Raw genomic sequence first — 18,557 nt, forward strand, 5'->3', positions numbered from 1 at the left:
TTGAGCCCTGTAGCTAACCATCTTATGAGTGCCAATTCACTGAAAATTACATTGAAACAAATAAGGTCCTTAAAAAATCTCAAAGTACATTTCTTTAGCCAAAGGGCTGAAGGGGAGATATTAGCCAAATGGCTACCTGTGTAAGATGTTCTATCAGAGGTTAAAATTTTTCCAGAAGGTAAGCACATTTAGAGTTTTGTCCTCAACAGTTAACTTATTAATGTTACTTTCACAAAATACGTGAATCTGCTTCTTCTGAGAGGCAATGTGAAACAGGAAGTATTACTTTTATGTACAGAGTTATTTATTTATAGAAATTTTGGTACAATGTATATTGAAAATCATGTAAAATATTGGAGTGTCTAACAAATGGCATTGAAGTGTCTTTAAGAAAGGTTGATTTATAAGTGTTGAGCATATGGCTGGGCTCGTTCCTTCTTTTCCAGAGATCACCTTATCAATGCAGTCATTCTGCTTTTGATATTTTCCCCAATAGGGGGAAATTTAGGCAAGGCAGGATCATGTACTATGGCTCCAGGGTAGACATGACCCTGTTAGAGTCCTATGATTTCTCTCTGAATTTTTCTACACGTGCACTTCATTAGTAAAGCCATAAAATCCAAAGTGCAGTGACTTTTCCATCTCATCTTCTCTCCTTCCAGGGATGGCTCCACTAAGGAAGAGGAAGCACTGCTGTTTCCAGCTCTGGTCCCGGCCGCGTCTGAGCCTGGAAGCAGAGCAGTAGAGTAGGGGTCAGCCTTCCCGAGGGACTACACGCCCCTATTTAGCCACTGGAACTGCAGATGCCCACTTCCTCTCACACCCCATGGGGCACTGGATCATGTGTTGGTAGGTGCCACCTGAGGGTCATTGAACATAGCACCTGGTTAACAGGAAGAAAGCTTGTCTGCACCTTCTTAAACAGAGCTCTAACCTTACCCCACAGGAACTGACCCCAGGGAGAAATGCCCACAAGCACAGCTTTTGTGCCCTCGCCCCACTTCCCCCTTCCCCTTGTCATTCTTTTCAAATTGTGACAGTCTCTCTACAGCATCTACCATGGGGTGGTAGGAAATGACAGATCATATACAGATCAAGTGCAAGCTTTGCCAGGCGGGCTGTGGCACTGCCAGGCACATTTATTAAGGGGTTCTGGGGGGCTGTTCAGAGTCCCACCATGACACACTTTCTTCTTTGTGGCACCCTGGTGACAACTCCAGCCAGTCTGACCCTGGGTACCAGGGTCACAGTCACAGCAGCTTTGGGCTTCGGCACAGGTTCTGCTGCTGCCCAGAAGGCAGGGCTCTCACGGGGGGCCCCCTTTCTTCATGGAAGTGCACGAGTGGCATCCGCTCAGGAACTCTCTCTGCCCATGTCTGACAGCCGGCAGCAGGTCTGGTCGTCGGCACCCAGAAAGATGAACCCTCCCAGGCTAACAGATGCCATTCGATGGAAGACACCCACAAATAATCCAGAGGAAAGAAGAAAAGATTCACAATGAATCTGTGTCAAACTGGTTAAACTCCAAGGCCCACAGTGGGCTAAGGGTGGCCAATTGGAACCAGTGAAAACCTGTGACCATGAGAAGACTGCTACTCTGGGCCTCGGTTCTCTAGGTGCTTGTGCTGGCGTGAAGACCTACAAGGACCCACTGAGTGCAGACTCCAGCAGAGGTATCAATACATGAGAAAATGAAGTCTAGAGAGATGAAAAGGACTCAGGCGTGCTGGTCCAATAAGCACCCACAGCTGGACGTAGAAACAGGCTCTTCCAAAATTTGACATGGGGCACAGGGTAGAGGATGCCATTCTCTGCAATGGTCAGGATGCAGCCTGAGCCTGGGCCTACCAGAAGCCTGGAGCTGGAAATGTGACTACCAGATGTGAAGAGAGATTGCTGGGCTTTGGGGAGCCGACATTCCCCCCTGAACCAGGTACTTCGGATTCTTTCCTGGCTTTGCCACTAGCTGCCCCCAAGACCCTGAACAAATCTCTTCCCAGGGATCTTCCTCTGCGTGGGTGGAAAACCAACAGTTGGCTGAGGGTCCCGGACACACTCAGCATGGGCCCAAGGACATGGGCTTACTTACCTTTATCAGATTTCTTCTTCTTGCTTTTGCTTCTTGGGACATTTGGATCTCCAACCTTGACCTTCACCATCCCCAGCTCCCCTCTGGCTTGTTTTGGGCCCCTTGGGGGGTCACAAGATTCCTTCCCCTTGTTTTCCTTTTGGATGCCACTTGCTTTGTCTCCCCTTGATGTCCCTTTGGAAGGCATGGAGGGCTTTTCTGATAAAATAGCTCCCTCTAAGCCTTCCCTGATCTCTGGCTGCTTCTTCTTGGTCTTGGGGGTTGACTGGTCTTCTGACAACTTCCGTTTCAAGCCTTTCTTGCTGCTTTCCTTGGTGGCATCTACTGAGAGAGGACTTGGGGTCTCAGACCATGGGGAGCTGGGACAAATATCATATGGTGAGAGCTGAGAGGATGCAAGGGAAAATGCTCATCCTTTTACCATGCTGTAGACAGGAGGGCAAGGTCCAGGGTCACTCTGCCCCAAACATGCTCCAAAGTTCATGCCTTCCTCACACACGGACCTTACATTCAACTTAGAGCTCTTTTGCCTTCTTACTCAAATCCTCCACTCAAATAAGGGTGGGGAACAGGCTATGAAGCCAGAATGTTTAAGTGAGGCCCTCTCTACCTATGAGATGAAAGGGAGAAGGAATCTTTTAGCAGGCTGACCAGAGCAGGGTCAGAAGGTCTAGTCTGTGAGTCTGACTTTACGACCAACGTACGTAATTCCATCCAGGACCTAGCTCCTCTCAAAAACTCAGTTTCCCTGCTTGTAAAATGAGTAAATGGATGAATAACAAGGTCCCTCCATAACAAATTGCATATTTAAAATAAAAGTGAAGGGCTTGTAGACACTCGACTCCCAATCCATCGACACAGAAGCCCATTGCCCTTTCCAGTCCTGGGCTCTAGGCTCCTTGGGGTGGGGGGCATTGGATACACAAGTGGTGACTGACTAAGCTGATTTACTGCCTGGCAGAGTGACTTCTGGTGCCGCCTTTGTTTTCCACACCTCTGCTTAGCAGTTTATAATTGTGTGGTGACTACACAGGCAAAGAAATCCTTCTACACCACTTCTCAACTGTCTCTTTGTCACACCCACATCTAACACAAAGAACACTGGGGAGCAAAGTCAGCAAACAATCTGCTGCTGTCCCAGCCGGTGAAGCTGTATCTGAAGATCAAAGCCTGGGTCTCCACACTGCCTCAGCCCACAGCCTCTGACCTAGTCAGAGATCTACACCATTCTGGGATGAACATGAATCAAGTCTTATCTGCTGGGCTCTTCAAAAAAAGCTCAGTGGACTGGCTCTGGAGGTACTCACATGAGGAGTGATACAGGTAAGCATCCACGTCACACCTGGCTGAGGGCAGTGAGCCTGACTGTGCCCACAGTCCCTTGAATCTTCTCTCCAAAGGCCATGTGATCATTTTCTGTGTGCCATACCTTGCCAGGTCCTGGAGGGCCTCTGCAGGGCTTGCTTGAGACATACTTAGAAGCCCAGGGTGGCCAGGGGATGGTCAATGCTTTACAGTGTGTCAGAGTTGCTTTGGGCTGGTCCATTGCCAGCTCAGCCTTTGTCTGAGTCACCTTTAGTGCCTATAATCCACAGCAGGATTGTGTGTGTTGGGAAGAAAAGTGAGAAGGGCTGGATGGAGAGAGAAATGTGTACTTCACGAGTCAGGGTGCTGCTTCCTTTAGGCAGAGGTTCTCCTCTAGCTACAACCAGCTTCCGCTCCTGGATACACATGGCTCCTGGGCTGCGAGAGCATGGGAGATGACACGTCAGGAGAGGCCCTACCTTTACTTTGACGAGTGTTGCTCTGTCTCACTGGAGACCAAAACCCCTCATTTGGAGAGATCATGGTAGTAGACTGGACCATATTGGTGGCATTATTTCTACAGGAGGACAAAAGAGGCTCACTGCCTTTTCCTTCCATGGCTTACCGTCCCTGACTTACCTGTTTTAAGGGGAACAATGGCTCCTTCATGCTGAGATTCCAGTCTGACATCTGGGTCATCTTTGTTCTCCAGAATATGGGAAGCAAAGAGTCTGTGTGCCTTTATAGTGAACTCTGAGGCGTTGGAATTGGCTCGGAGAAGCTCCTGGTTCACATGACCTTGGAGGAGAAACTGAAAATGCCAAGTGTGAAAGAGGCTGCAAGACCATCCACCCAGCTCAGAGGTATGGCCTTTGGAGGAAACCAGCCCAGAGCGCTCAGACTCAGGCCTTCCATGTTTATGCAGATTGAGTGAGACCCTTTCTCAAAAGAAAATATAAAGATTGGCTGGGGATGTGATCAGTGGCTCACCACCTCTGGGTTCAATCCCCAGCATGACAAAGTAAAGTAAAAATTTGCTTAGGCAGTCATTAAGAAATTTGACCATTTCTGTTTAATGCATAAGTTTGTACTCATGCTTTCAATAGTGAACACTCATTTGAGCCTATACAGAAGACAGGAAGTTTTACAGGGCACCCACCAATAGACACATGCAATGAACAAAAGGAAGCAGAAGAGGAGAAAAATAAATCTTCCAGTTTCCTTGTATATGCTTTTTCTAGTTCAAAGTGTACTTGTTTTGCATTTTTAAATTAAGAAGTTAAAGTGATTATATATATATATATATATATATATATATATATATATATATATATATATATATATATATATTTCAGTGTGATCTCAAACACATTTCAAAGAATAATTTACTTAATTATAGATGGAGAGAGTATGGGTGATTTTTTTCTTTTTCTTTTTCAAAGCAATTTTCCAACATTCTAAATTCAATTAAACTCCTCCTCCTTTGTTGTGAGGGTTGCCACAGAAGTGCTCTACAACTGAACAACAGCCTTTTTTAAAATTTTGAAACATGGTCCCCCTATGTTAGTAAGCCAGCCTCGAACTTCTGATCCTGCTGCTTCATATACTTCTGAATCGTATAATGTATAATTTATAATGAATCCTGCCTTTCTTTTGAAATAAAAAATTGTATTAAAGAATTCAAGAAGATGAAAAAATTAGGAAACTGTCTTTTATGTAAGCAAAAAAAATGGTAACACCATGCCCAGGAGACATAGCCATTGCTCTGGAGAGTCATGGCTGCTGCTGTGAAAGCTCAGGGAGACTTGCGATCAGAAGAAGGGAAAACAGTGGCATGTACAGAATCACTGTGCTGATGCTCAGGAATCAGTGCCTCGCACAGCCCTCCAAACCAGTGTGCACATAATGAGGGTGGAGATCAGTACTCCTGAGAAATCCCCCAGGTCCACACAGAAGGCAGGTCTGAGAGAAGCCTTCTATAGTGTTTCCACAGCACTTCTGAAATGTGGTCTTCTTTCCACCCCATCAAGATTTGTAAAAAAAATGCAGTTTCTGGGTACTTCTGAAGGGCAGCTGATATGCTACATGGACCCACCTGGATTGGGGGGTTTACCCCTGCATCCCTAGTTATTTGCCACAGCTAAAAGGCTCATCAGATCTGTTATGGCTTTTAAATCTCTCCCATTAAAAGGTTTGGTCTTCCCAGGACTCCCACTAGGGGAGAACCTAGGAGGGTTTCCCACCCCAAAAATCCACTATCCCACTGGCCTTCCCAATGGTGCAGAATATAATTTTGTATTCTGCATTTTCAAACCTTTATTAAAGTATTTTATAGTTCTTATTTGGTCTTGAACATAACCGTGAGTGATCAGTAACATTAAGGAACAGCAGCAGTGAACTGTCTCTGACAGGTGCTGGTTCACACAGGCACTTCTTAGAACCAGCTGGATCCCCACTAGCACCAAGGATGGGGGCCAAACTGGGTGGCCTAAGTCCCCTAGCAACAACCCACATGCAGGGCTCTTACTGGCTTTGACAGTCGTCTCCTCCTCCTCCTCCTCCTCCAAGCTCTCTGAACCAATGGTGATGTAAAACTCTTAGCTTGTCTTGGCTTTCAGGGCTGGAGCCTTCTCTGACTTCAGCTTCTGGCTGAGCTCTGTGGTTCTGTAGGACAAGAAGAAGTGCCTATACCAACTGGATGGCATGACATTCCTGGAAGATGAGAGTCAAATCAGTGATGAGAACGCAGTGTAGATGGAATTCTGTATTCAGCATTCTCACTGCTTTTGTAAAGTGCTTTTACGGTTCTCAGTTGGTCTTTAACAAGCTTGTGAGACATTTTTATTCTTCAATGATTGAACCCCTTAATGTCCCCCCACTGCAGACACCCACACATGTGATGTGACATGGCTTCCTGGAGGAAACAAGAGTCTCCAGTGAGCTGCTTCACACCAGACTAGTAATCTAGTTTATTCCATGAAGATTGCTCTGAGGTATCCCTAGTAAAACCCTTCAGCCCAACCAGACTTACTGTTCCCAGTGCTTACAGATGTCCAAAACCGTGAAAGGCTGAGGAAGGATTTGTTTCTGCAAAGAAGAAACACAAAGAACCACAATTGTCACCTGACACTGTAAGGACTCTTCTTGGGGCAAACTATCCTCTCCTTGGCCTTAGAGCTGCCAGATAGGTGGTTCAGAGAAGACTCCTTTGCTCTAGTACAAATGTCTGCTTGGTCTTGCCAATCTTCTAGAGATGGGAAGTGCAAGCAATTCTACTGGTAAACCCTTTAACACAATGTGTCAGTAAGAGGCATCTGTGTGAGGCTGGAGCTTAAATATTCCCAGCTAGCATTTATCCAGCCTCCCTGGCACTAGCCAGTCTTAGAGCTCACAAGACATTTTTTCCACCCCTGATCCTTCAGAAGGACTTTGAAGGCCTTCAAAGGACTAAAGAGTCAACTCTCAAAGCACAAAGTGGAGCCCAGATACTCACTCATCCAGATGGCATGAATGGGGCCCACTGGTCTGTGGGGAAGAGGCTGAGCCCATGTGGAACTGGGCTCTGGCAGAAGGCAGGGAACCAGGTGGAAATGAAACCCTTGAGATGCCAGAATGTGGTCTGCTCTCTCACCCCAGAGAGGCTGTTCCCCTTCTGCCCTGGTGAGCCCCAAGAAGTGATAGCACCTTCCTCTGGAGTGTCTGGCGTCCAGGCAGAACAAAAGCACGTGGGCATAGACAAGGGCCACGGGAAGTGGTGGAGGCAGCTGGGAATGGGGGCAGATGAGGTACCGAGGCCCTACTGAACCCAGGCAGCAGACCAAGGCATGTTGGAGGTACTCTGCAGCCCTCCAGAGAACCCTCCATCTTACCAAGAACCTGCCCTGCCTCCAGGGTTTCCTGTCCCAGGAATTGACCCCCTCCCTACAGGGAGTCACAAGGTTGTTAATTAAGACTTTGGCTCCACTCTACAGCCCTGTAGGCTTTGAATTAGAATGAATTCTCATTTTTGTTTTTCAATTTGTTTACAACAGCAACAATGGCTCAGATCCCAGTGATATTATCATCTGGCTAAGGACTGTGGACAAGATACTGGAAACTACCACTGATGTATAAAACAATGTTAGCCGAAATGAACAGAATCTTTTAAAAATTAATATTAGGAGCTGAAGTATAGCTCATTGTTACTTTACCTAGCATGCATACAGCCCTGGGTCCAATCCCAAGCACAAACATAAGTAAAATAATAAATCATGCAACGTGAATGCGACCAGCATGACATTTGTTATAAAACTTAGCAAAGTCAGTAATAGAGTCTTTAAAACTAAAGACTGGTTTCAACATAAATTTCTGTAGCTTACCTATTTCAGATCTACTTTTCCCTTCTTGCTTTATTTCTAATATTAATAGATTTCTTAAGCATGCAAATTCATTTCAAACATCAAAGATACACTTATATCTAAATTAATAAATTTTTAGATTAGATACTAATTTCACTGGTAAATGATACATCTTGCATGAGTTTAAAAAAAAAAGTTTATTCAACAAGTCTTTTTTAAAAAAGAACACAAGAGTAGAAGGGGCATAGAACTAGTCAGCACTTCCAGACACAAAAGAGATGCAAAGTGCCGGAAGAGCTCATCTTGTTACAAGTTTGCAGGCTGCAAATGGTGTTTGTCTCATTTGGCCAGGACAAACCTCCCTGCTGTGATTGGTCGGGTCTCTCTGTTAATTACAATATAATTCTCTTAGCAAGGCTTTCAGTCATCTAAATAATAAATAAATTGCAAATGGAGGTTAATTTCACAATACTATGGGTGTACAAGAGCCAGAAAAGAATGTGTCCACGGAAGACATGGAGCCACACTAAAAACCACTAAACCTCCTAGACGATTTCCACAGGGAATTATAAACAGCAATCCAGGACCTTTTTTGGCTGAATGTGATCTACCCCCAATTAAATGCCAGTCTCGTGGAGTTGAGTTGACAAAATGTCCACGGGATATATCAAAGTGCATAAATGCACTCTATGGTCATGTATAGCTAATTAAAAGAAAAAGAAATTTAAATGTCCATGGGTACGCAGAAGACCAGCCTCCATAACAAGATGCAACTGACTTCATCAAGCCTCAGCTGCAGCCAAACCCACAGTCACACAGTGTTTACCTTATACCAGGCACTCATGGAAAGTGGGGCTCTCCAGCCAGGAGAAGTGGCTCAGCCTGGGTCCACCTCGAGCCCGCGCTAGCCTCCCCACCTCCCTGGGTCTGGCTCCAGAGGCTTCCTTGCTCCCCTTTCACAGGGCCCCCTGCCACCGGCCAGAGCCTGGCAGATCCTAAGGTCTCCCTCCACGTATCTGCTGGTGGGTGGGTGCTGCAGCCCGGCTCCTGCCCGCCCAGAGACACCGCCCCTCCCCCGGCCCCGCCCTGGACTCCTGCTCACCCCGCCCCTTCCGCCCCTTCCGCCCCTTCTTCCCCTTCCACCCCATCCTCTCACTTGGCCCTGCCTTCCAGCTCCTGACCGGCACACTGCACAGGGAGTGGCAGCGCACGGGGAGGATAGAGGATTTGGAGAGTGGCCGCCCCTGACCCCGTTCCTTTTCCACCTGGAAACCAGCAGTGGGCAGGGTCCTGGGAGACTCACCTGGCTCGGGCACTGGAGGACCTGAGTCCTGCTATCCAAAGTCCCTTTGCAGCCTCCTGCCGGCTGGAAAGATGCACAGGCCCTTCCCAAAACCCAGCCAAGGAATCAGCAGTGAGAAGAGGATGGCATAAGACTGTGCCCCTCTCCAGAAAAGAAAAGCCATATTCAGTGTTTTAATAATTTAATACCAACATTTTCCCCTGTCTTTCACATACTTTCTAAATTAATGCAGTAATGAACCTTAATCAGACTTCTCTACTTTTAATGTATTTCTTCTTTGGTCAAGAAAATTTTCAGGTTTAAAAGAGTTATAGGTATTTACATAAATCCTAACAATTTAAAAACTAAAAGTTCTCTTTAACATGCCTTTTTCAGAGTAATAAAAAATTAGGGAGAGGAGGGGAATTCTAGATGACTGACAACAAGCAAATTTTCCTTATAGTTTAAATGATTATTCATTATGGGAATGTGAGTGAAATGGTGAATTTTTTTTTTGTTTTGTTTTGAAGCTTTTAGACTTTTATCACTGAGTGAGTAATTTCAATGTTCAGTCAAAACCCTTTACTTAACAGGCTGGGATGGAAGGTATCTTGATGAGAATATGACAATGGAAATAAATGCTATGTCATCTTCCCATGTGTTCTTTTCTCCATCCCTACTCTTACAAAGACTTTATATTCTACATAGAAGTTTGTGTGGGCTAAGCATTTTTAACTGGGCTTGGAAAAAACTCTTAGATAAATACACAGACAAAAATTTCTGTGCATTATTATCTCCTACAAGCTTAATATTAGAACTGAAAGCAGTTTCTTGAGGTTCATAGAAATTCATCATATTGAATAATTTTACTGTATTATAAACAACACAATTGATAATGGATTACAGCAAATATTGGCATATTATATACACATGTGATTTAACTGTTTTCAAAATAAAGCAAGTCTTGCTTTGCAAATATGAGTTCAAATATTGGGACCAGTGAAGTTGTATGTTCAGAGCACTTGAATCAAAATAATAGAGTTAATATTTTCTGCTTATTCAGTGAAGAACATGATTAAGTCTTGTTTGTGAAACTTTAAAAAATGTGAGGTCACTTTTTACAAAGCACATTGAATTAGTTTCAGCCATAGGTTAGTGGAAATAATTCTGTAGAGGACACAGGTTTTGTGTTATAGGATTCATTTGATGTCAGGGCACTTGATATGTGCTGTATATAGAGCATAATTGAGTGTCAGTTTGTGCTACTTTAAAATCTAAATAATGATTTTTATCTCCAAACTTTTGGGTTTTCTTCATCTGAGTGAGGCTTAAGGTCATTTTATTAATTTACTTGTTTCATATCAGAATTGAAACATCCAAATGAACATGGTCTCATTCAAGGTAGTCACTGGGAAATGATTCTAATGATTATGTTACTGCTCAGAGTTTTAGAATAACTATTTTTGTTTTTAGAGATTAATAATAATACTTTAAGCATTCCCACTGGTGACTGATCTTAATTCCTTGAAATTTTCGCTTTTGAGAAAAAGTAAAAAAACAGTTTAAAGCCAATTCTATGGAATGAGCATTTAATTGGGGAATAAATGACAAAGATAATGAGACCTGAGTTTCTTGAATGACCAACCTGTATACCTTGGTTTTCTCAAGTAAGAGTATAAAAGTTGCTTGTGTGGGGGCAAAATTATGAGCTTAATGTTTGGTGTCTCCTAAATTAATGTTGAAATTCTAAGTCCCAATGTGGTGGTATCAGGAGATAAAGCCTTTGGGAAGTAATTAGGTCATAAGCAAGGAATCCTTATGACTGATGTGTGCCCTCATAAAAGGGACTCAGAGAGCTAGTTAGCAAGCTTTCTGCCTTCTGAGGACACAATGATTAGCTGTGTGGAACCCATATTAGGCCCTTGTCAGAACCTGACCATGCTGTCCTCCTGAGTTTGGTCTCTCAGTCTACAGAATGGTGAGAAATGACTTTTCATTGTTTCTAAACTACCCAGATGTAGGTAATAGCAGTCCAAACTGATTAGGACAGGAACATTTTTAGAATAATAATTTAAGATGTCTAAAACTTTTTCTGTAGAACCACATGGATAGTATTTTTCCAAAGCATAACATATTATAGTTGTGATTTTAACTAAATACATCAGAGTAAAATGTTTTCCTATAATCAAAAAATATAATAACTAAAAACTTCTATAAACAGCAGTTCATTACTGATCTTATATTTTTAACACTTATAAAATGTCTGTAAATGTACACATTGACCACAGGAGACCTCCATGTACTGTGGTGTGTACAGTCAACATACAAAAACTATAATTCTACCTCATCAATTTTGACTTGCAACTAATATGCCAGATTTATAGTAATAACTACTACTGTAAATGAATGTTATCCAAAAGAAATTTCTGGAATGGTTTTTCTGAATTAGGAATTCTAATAAAGTTTTCTTGTAAGTTTAAACAAAAGCCATCTTTTCTTAAAATAAACCTTCCATGCAGCCAGTTGAGTATTCAAAATTTATTGCATTGACTTTTAGAACCATTTAACTAAAAATAGCTTGCAGTTTCTCCCCACTTATGCCAGAAGGTAATGGTCTTTCTTTTGTTAATAAACTATCAAATGGATAAAGATGCCTGAAATTTTAAAAAATATAGGTTTATTTTAAACAAATTGGAATGAAGCAGCACATGATGAAATCTACCCAAATAAGTTCTGTGACAGTCACTTCTGAAGGATTTTATGCATCTGCTGCACTCATCTGTTCTAGTATATTTATTGAATCACTATCATTATCACATAGTCACTCCTCATCAATAGTTGAACTTGAGGTAAAAAAATACATAATGTCCCACAACTACAGTTAAGAATACGTTTGCTCTCCACCTACATACAACTCTATAATGATGTCCAAATTTGTGTTTTCAAAGTTTCTGCTTTGACCACTGGCAGAAACAGCATAGCAGACCATATGGTTTGTTGATTTGAGTAAGAAATTCTTTGGCCCTTGTTTAATTCAGTAGTTCTAGTCAATCTGCTCAGGAGAGTCTAATGAGAGAACATAAGGATGCTGCTGTTAAGATGAGGTACATTGGCAACATTTATGCATTTCTTGTCCACCCTTGGCTGGGCATTGCTGTTAGTTTTCTTTTCTTTATGAAACAGTTAAATGAACCACTGAAGTAATCAAATATTTTCCCATGTGGGAAAATAATGTTTTAAAGAGGTGGCCACAGGTTTAAATCCTGTGACCTATAAAAAGTTTAACGAAAGTGGGAATACAGATTTACCTGTTAACAATAGATCAGAGGCTGACTTTTCCATTTGGCTTAAGTATTTTGATGATCTTCATGGTTCTGATGTGGAAGGACAGGAATGAGTGGGTTGGAAGGCCTAAAGGAGTGCAGGGATTCTCTTCTGAATTGGCGTTTTACTTCAGAAATTGCTATTATAAACACCACCTTTGGAAATGTCCTTCTGTGCTCCACTAGTATGTGGACTGCATGGGCTCCTACTATCCCCCATGTAATATTTTTACTTCTGTAAGTAAAGTTGTATGTCTCAGCAATTTTTCTTTCCAATTTGTCCCTATATCTAGATGAGCATTGCTTAGGAAGGTCATCTTAAATGTCAGTTTCTAATTGGTAAGGTTAATAGACTCTGGGAAAAATAAAAATGAGTGAAGACCTTTATCTTGAACTTCTTATTGGATTTAAACTCATTGATTAACTGAACTCCTCCTTCCCTCTTTTCCTTTATTGGCAATAATGTTGTTAGTCTGCAGTATGAGATTTTACAGACATAAGCAATATAACATTATGTCAATATCTATGTTAAAAATAATTCCCTTTATTAAAGACAATTACTATAGAGACACTGCAGTTAAACATGTTTGGGGAATGCAGCTTTTCAATCACAGGATTTAAAAAATGTATATTAGTTCAAGGACACCTCTCTTATGCAGAGAAACTATCTTGGACAGAGTAATCTACCTGAGATAGTTAGTGCCTGGCACAGGGTCTGAAGTAGGGTTTCATTAGTGAATGGGTCTTTTTTTTTCAAAAGAATGTCACTTGCCCTTCACTTTCGTTTAATTATTTGGCTTGATATAGAATTCTAGGCTCAAAATAATTTTATTCACTGAACTTTGAAGATATGAGTTTATTGTCATCCAGTGTTCAGTTTTGCAGGTTAAAAATTTGTAATCTGATTTCTGTTTGTTTTGTTTATTAGTTTTTAATATTCTCTTTGGAAGGTCTGCAGTTTTTCTCTTGTTGGTATTATGATAGTTTATTACAATATGTTCAAAATCGTCTTATAAAAACTATTCCTGCTTTGTACTTGGTAGGCTCATTTAATCTCAAACATACATTATTTTTTATTCAGCTAAGAGAACATTATATGTTTCATTATTTTCTTTCTTCTGTTTTCCCCTCCTGGGTTCAAATTTTGCCAAGCATTATGCCAGCCTTGAGGTTTTAAGCAAGTTAAACTCTAACATCTTTGATCATCAATTGCATTATTATAAAGTGGAAATTATAACCCCAGAGAGGCCAGTACCCAATATGGTAATTATTTTGTCTCCTTCAGAAGTCTTGCTTCTGTAAGCTTATCATTTGACCAAAGCACTTGAATCTAAATATAGACTTCTGGCTCTTAAAGTGATGGCTAGGCTGTTTTTAGCATGAAGGTTATTGAACATGACTCTGGTCTTCCCCAAGGTAGCACTGGCTCATTTTTGAAAACTTCTTTGGATATTGTAACCTGTGTGTTAAATGTCAAATACAGAAGTCAGCATCTAGAAATGAGTCAAACGAAGTATACATGGAAATGGAGGTAGAATATTGCACAAAAGTGTGATTCTTAGGTTTGCTTTAAGGTAGAGTCTATCAAAGAAAACAGTGGCATCTATAAGATTTCTATGTGGCTTCATCTGATGAATGGATTCCAAGTTAATCTTTCCAGAAAAGCAGTTCTGGTCAGGTCACACTGCTTTAAAAAATCTTAAGTGGCTCTCCATTGGTTACAAAGTTAATATCAGATTTCTCAGCTTACTTGTCAAGTTGTTCAAAAGATTAGCTCCAATTAAACTTTCCTACTTTGTATCCCCTTCTCTACATACTCCTTCAGTCTAATAGATCTGTTTCTTAGATCTATCTTACACTGTTGCTTTAGACTGGATTTTTCCCCACCTCCCATTTCTAACATTAAAATTCTTCTAATTCTTCTAAAATTCTTCTAAAATTATGATTGATCTTCTCTTACATATTAGAAGGCCCAACATTCTTCTAAGGCCCATCTCCATGGCCTCTTCTTTTACAAGACTTTGCCAATCTCTGTCACTCCATATTCTACTTCTCTTTATGTTCCAAAGCACATTATTTGTGCATTTCTTATAGCAACTAACCTAACCCATTTAGGTGACATTAGGCAGGACTGGTGTCACACTCCTTTGTTATCTCTAAGACCCAGTAGTACCTCTTGTGTAAGCTGTGCTCAATGAATGTGGTTGAATTCATTACACATTACAGCCATTGCTGCATTGTAATGTTTTGTGTAAATTTAGAATTTTATTAAATGGAGCTGACTGGTAATCAAATTTACTTTGTTGACCCTTGACTTTAAAGTTTTTTTATTATCTATATGGTCATTTTCTGATATTTCTTGTTTTCAGCTTTGATGGGGTATAATTAACAAAAATTGTGTACACTGAAGATACACAACATGATGTTTTTGTAAGTATTTATTGTGACATGTTTGTTACAACATCATGTCACATAATTATTATTTTTGTGTGTGATAGGAACCCATAAAATTTCCTCTCAGCAGATTTTAAGTATTGATTTTTATGAATAGTTATGAGGGCTTGCTAGTGATATAGGATTACTGCCAGATTTGGGGGCAAATATTTGCTCAGCTTTCAGTCCTTTACCTGTCAAGCATTTATATGAAAAAAAGGCAATCAACTGTAATGCTGCTTGTGACTGAAAATATTGTGCATTTTAATGAAATTTCTTATACCATCAAACTTGTTATTTCTTTGGAAATAATTTGAAAATAAACTGACATCACTCAGAATCAGTGGTATTAAATCTGAGGGTCAAGATCTGTTTCACAGTGTGTTATCTGTTCTACTTTTTTCTCACTGATGAAATGGAAGATACTGAAAGATCCAATACCTAAGTTGCAAAATTCCTGGTTAGGAAAAGTGCAGCTTTTATAAAGACACTGGAAGTTTCTTGATAGGTATGAAGAAGACTAGGGCAAGACATTGCATGGTGGTTTATTATGTATGACTTCTAATATGTAAGAGAAGATCGATCATAATTTTTTGTCTTCAGTCAGCAAACATTGATTTGTAGCCAGTCAACATATTCCTTTTTATTTTTGCGATGGTGATGACATTTAAGAGAGTGGTACTTAAGCCCTCCATCTGAATAGAAGTTTTAAATTGTAGGGACTTGTTGCCAGTCAGCTGTCTGTTAAATATACAAACATGTTCCTTTTTTTTCAGGAATTGAGTGTCTTTTTAAGTTTAGATTGATTATTTTTCCCTTTAAATGGAAAAAAATCTTAAAGATAATTTCATATAAAAACCTCATTTTGAGTATATAGGACCTGGGATCAAACTGAATCTTCCCAAGTTAATGCTAACAATAGTAACAACAACAGTAATATGATACTAGCAGTTGGTTTAAAAAAAAGGTATTTGAGCTGAAGGTAAATTTTAGTGTTTTCTGTTTTGCTTTGTTTTAAATTTGGAAGCTTGCATATGTTTAAATGCCAGTGCAAGGAATCTTATTGAGAAAAGTTTAAATATCCAGTAGTCAGAAGACCTCCTAAAGTGAAATTTTCAAGAAGCTGGGAAAGAAAAGGGGATGTATTGGTTTCTATGGATGCTGTAACAAATCACAGTAAATTTAGTGGCTTAAAACAACACATTTTCTTTAATCATACAGTTTTGAAGGCCAGAAATGGATCCTTATAATTACATTGAGCCTGCTTGAAAAATTTTGGATAATCTTCTCTTATCAAAATTCTTAACTTAATTATATCTGCAGAGATCCCAGGGAAGATAACATATTCACAGCTTCCAGGGCAAAGAAAAAGGGTGGGGGTGTTAGCCTGATACAGGGACCAAACATATTTGTTCTAGTGTTTAATCCGGGTTTTTTTTTTTTTTTTTTTTTTTTTTTTGCTATTTTTGCTGTGACCAAAAGACCTGACAAGATCAGCTTAGAAAATGAAAAGTTTATTTTGGCTTAAGGTTTCAGGGCTTTAGTCCATGGTGATCCAGCTTCACTACTCTGAGCCCAAGGTGAGGCAGATCATCATGGCAGGAAGGCATGGTGTAGGAAAGCAGCTCAAAATATGGCAACCAGAAAGCAGAGAAAGCTTCACTCACCAGGGACAAAATATAAACCCCAGATGCACACCTCCATTGACCTACTTCCTCCAGCCATGTCCTACCTGTAGGCAATTACCACACATTAATCCATTCAAATTATTAATCCATAAAGTGGATTAATTTGGTGATCACATTACAGCTGTCATTTTCTAATCATTTCTCCTCAGAAAATTCCTCCATCATCTCACACTTGAGCAGTTGGAGGATACTACTTATCTAAATCCTACTAGTCCTAGAGGGAAGAAGGAAAATCTTTCTAATTTAACTGATAAGAAAGAAGTTTAAAGACACACAAAATAGGATGGCAGTATGTCTGGTAGTGCAAACAAAATGTTTTTCTTATTTCCTCTTTATAAAATAGAGTTTGCTTCAGTTTCTTGAAGAATTAAGCACAGCTAGGGGATTCACAGGAGAAAGAGCACACCTTCATCTAGCCAATGGAAGAGCTGCCATGGGACAAGAATCCAGGGGTTACAGGGTACAGAGATATTCAACACAAGGCCATACTTAACCTTTCTGTTACTGGAAGTTTTCAAGGCATGTCAAATGACCATTTGACATAGTTTACAAAGTACACAGTTTAGAAAGTAACTAGGTACACAGTTACATGAGAGGACCTTATAAACAATTTTCATATTTGTTGATTACATAAGTGCTGCTTTCCTACATAAAAAAATATTTTTTAAAAATGAATACTATAGAACATTAAATGCCAATACCATAGGTAATTGTTCAGGAGCAAAGAATACAGTGAGAATTCCTAAGAGGTCATTGTGGATCAGTTAGCAGTCTGAGATCATGGAACTCTGCTTTTTTTAAAGTATTCACCATTTAACTTGAGTGATCTTAAGACTTTTTTAAAGTTTAGTTTTACCATGAATTTACCATGAATAATAAATGACATAAAATGAAAATAGATACATTAAAATTAGCCACATCTTAATCATATCTTTTCTCAATCTCATTTTTCCCTTGGTATCAAGATTGTTAAAAATTTGGTATGCATTCTACTAGCTCTTTTTCTATGGGATTATATACACTTTTGTGTATATGTAAAAACATACAGTGTTTTGTTTGATTTTACACAAATGATGTAAATTTTTTGAATACTTAATAAGTATTCAAAATACACAAATTATGTAAATTTTTTGAATACTTAATAAGTATTCAAAATACAAAAATGATGTAAATTGTTTGAATACTTAATAAGTATTCAAAAAAATTTATGCATTTGACACTCTTCTGTTAGTTTATCCTTAGTTCTTTCAATTGTCACAAAATATCTCATAGTTGAAATGCTCTACATTTTATTGACATGTGCCCATTAATTAATGTGCCTAATATATTAATTGTTAAATTTTTTTCTCTTGTAAGCAATGATATGGTGAACATTATTTATTCCAGATACCTTTCTAAATATGATCGTTAATAGGTCGAGAAGAAAATCAGAAAAGAAGTGATAATATGAAAGAGCAGGGCTTCTAAAATACACATTGTTGCTGCTAAATTTCCTTCCATAATTTCTGTAATATCCTTTTTATAACTTTTGAAGAATACCACTGTCACTTGGCACTTGGACCAGCATTTAACATTATCATCATTAAACTTTTGTCCCAACTAGTAAAGATGCCCAATAATTAACATGCTTTTCTCTTGTTACTAGTGAGGTTATCTTTTCAAGAGAATGTGTTCAGTGCTATATTGTGTGTGTGTGTGTGTGTGTGTGTGTGTGTGTGTGTGTGTGTGTGAGAGAGAGAGAGAGAGAGAGAGAGAGAGAGAGAGAGAGAGAGATTTGTTTATTATCCACTCATTTTCCTTTTGGGTTAATTATTTTCTGCATATTTTTAAGAATGCTTGGATTTTCTGACAATTAGTTCTTTTTTTTCTCAATCTGCTTTGTATTTGAATTTTATATTTGGGTTTTTAATGCTGTATACATTTATAAGTTAAGTTTTTGATTTTTAAATGTATTTTAGATCTTAGGTAAAGTGTTTAAGAATTTTTCCACTACAAAATTATCAAAGAATCTTGAATTATATCTTCTTACATGTTTATAAATTAGTTAATTTTTAGAAATTTCATTATAATTTTCAAATATTGGAGGCTATTTTTAGTGTA

At 39.7% G+C, this 18,557-nt stretch overlaps 1 protein-coding gene and 1 long non-coding RNA gene across 6 annotated transcripts in view; one reads left to right on the top strand and one right to left on the bottom strand.

The window, feature by feature from the left end:
- Positions 1–8,771, bottom strand: LOC144373106 (uncharacterized). Its single transcript, XR_013432887.1, has 5 exons — positions 8,558–8,771; positions 6,426–6,481; positions 5,922–6,058; positions 4,034–4,205; positions 1–727 (listed from the first exon to the last, which is right to left on the bottom strand). It is a non-coding gene; the product is annotated as an uncharacterized LOC144373106 (long non-coding RNA).
- The window catches only part of LOC144373105 (uncharacterized), a 60,823-nt gene continuing 46,396 nt past the window's right edge, over positions 4,131–18,557 (top strand). For all 5 annotated transcript variants that reach the window (XM_078036217.1, XM_078036218.1, XM_078036219.1 and 2 more), the window contains exon 1: positions 4,131–4,257. The gene's annotated coding sequence lies outside the window, so the exon portion shown is untranslated. The remainder of the gene's footprint in view (positions 4,258–18,557) is intronic.

The sequence above is a fragment of the Ictidomys tridecemlineatus genome, unplaced genomic scaffold, assembly GCF_052094955.1.
Source record: "Ictidomys tridecemlineatus isolate mIctTri1 unplaced genomic scaffold, mIctTri1.hap1 Scaffold_233, whole genome shotgun sequence".
Classification (NCBI taxonomy): Eukaryota; Metazoa; Chordata; class Mammalia; order Rodentia; family Sciuridae; genus Ictidomys; species Ictidomys tridecemlineatus.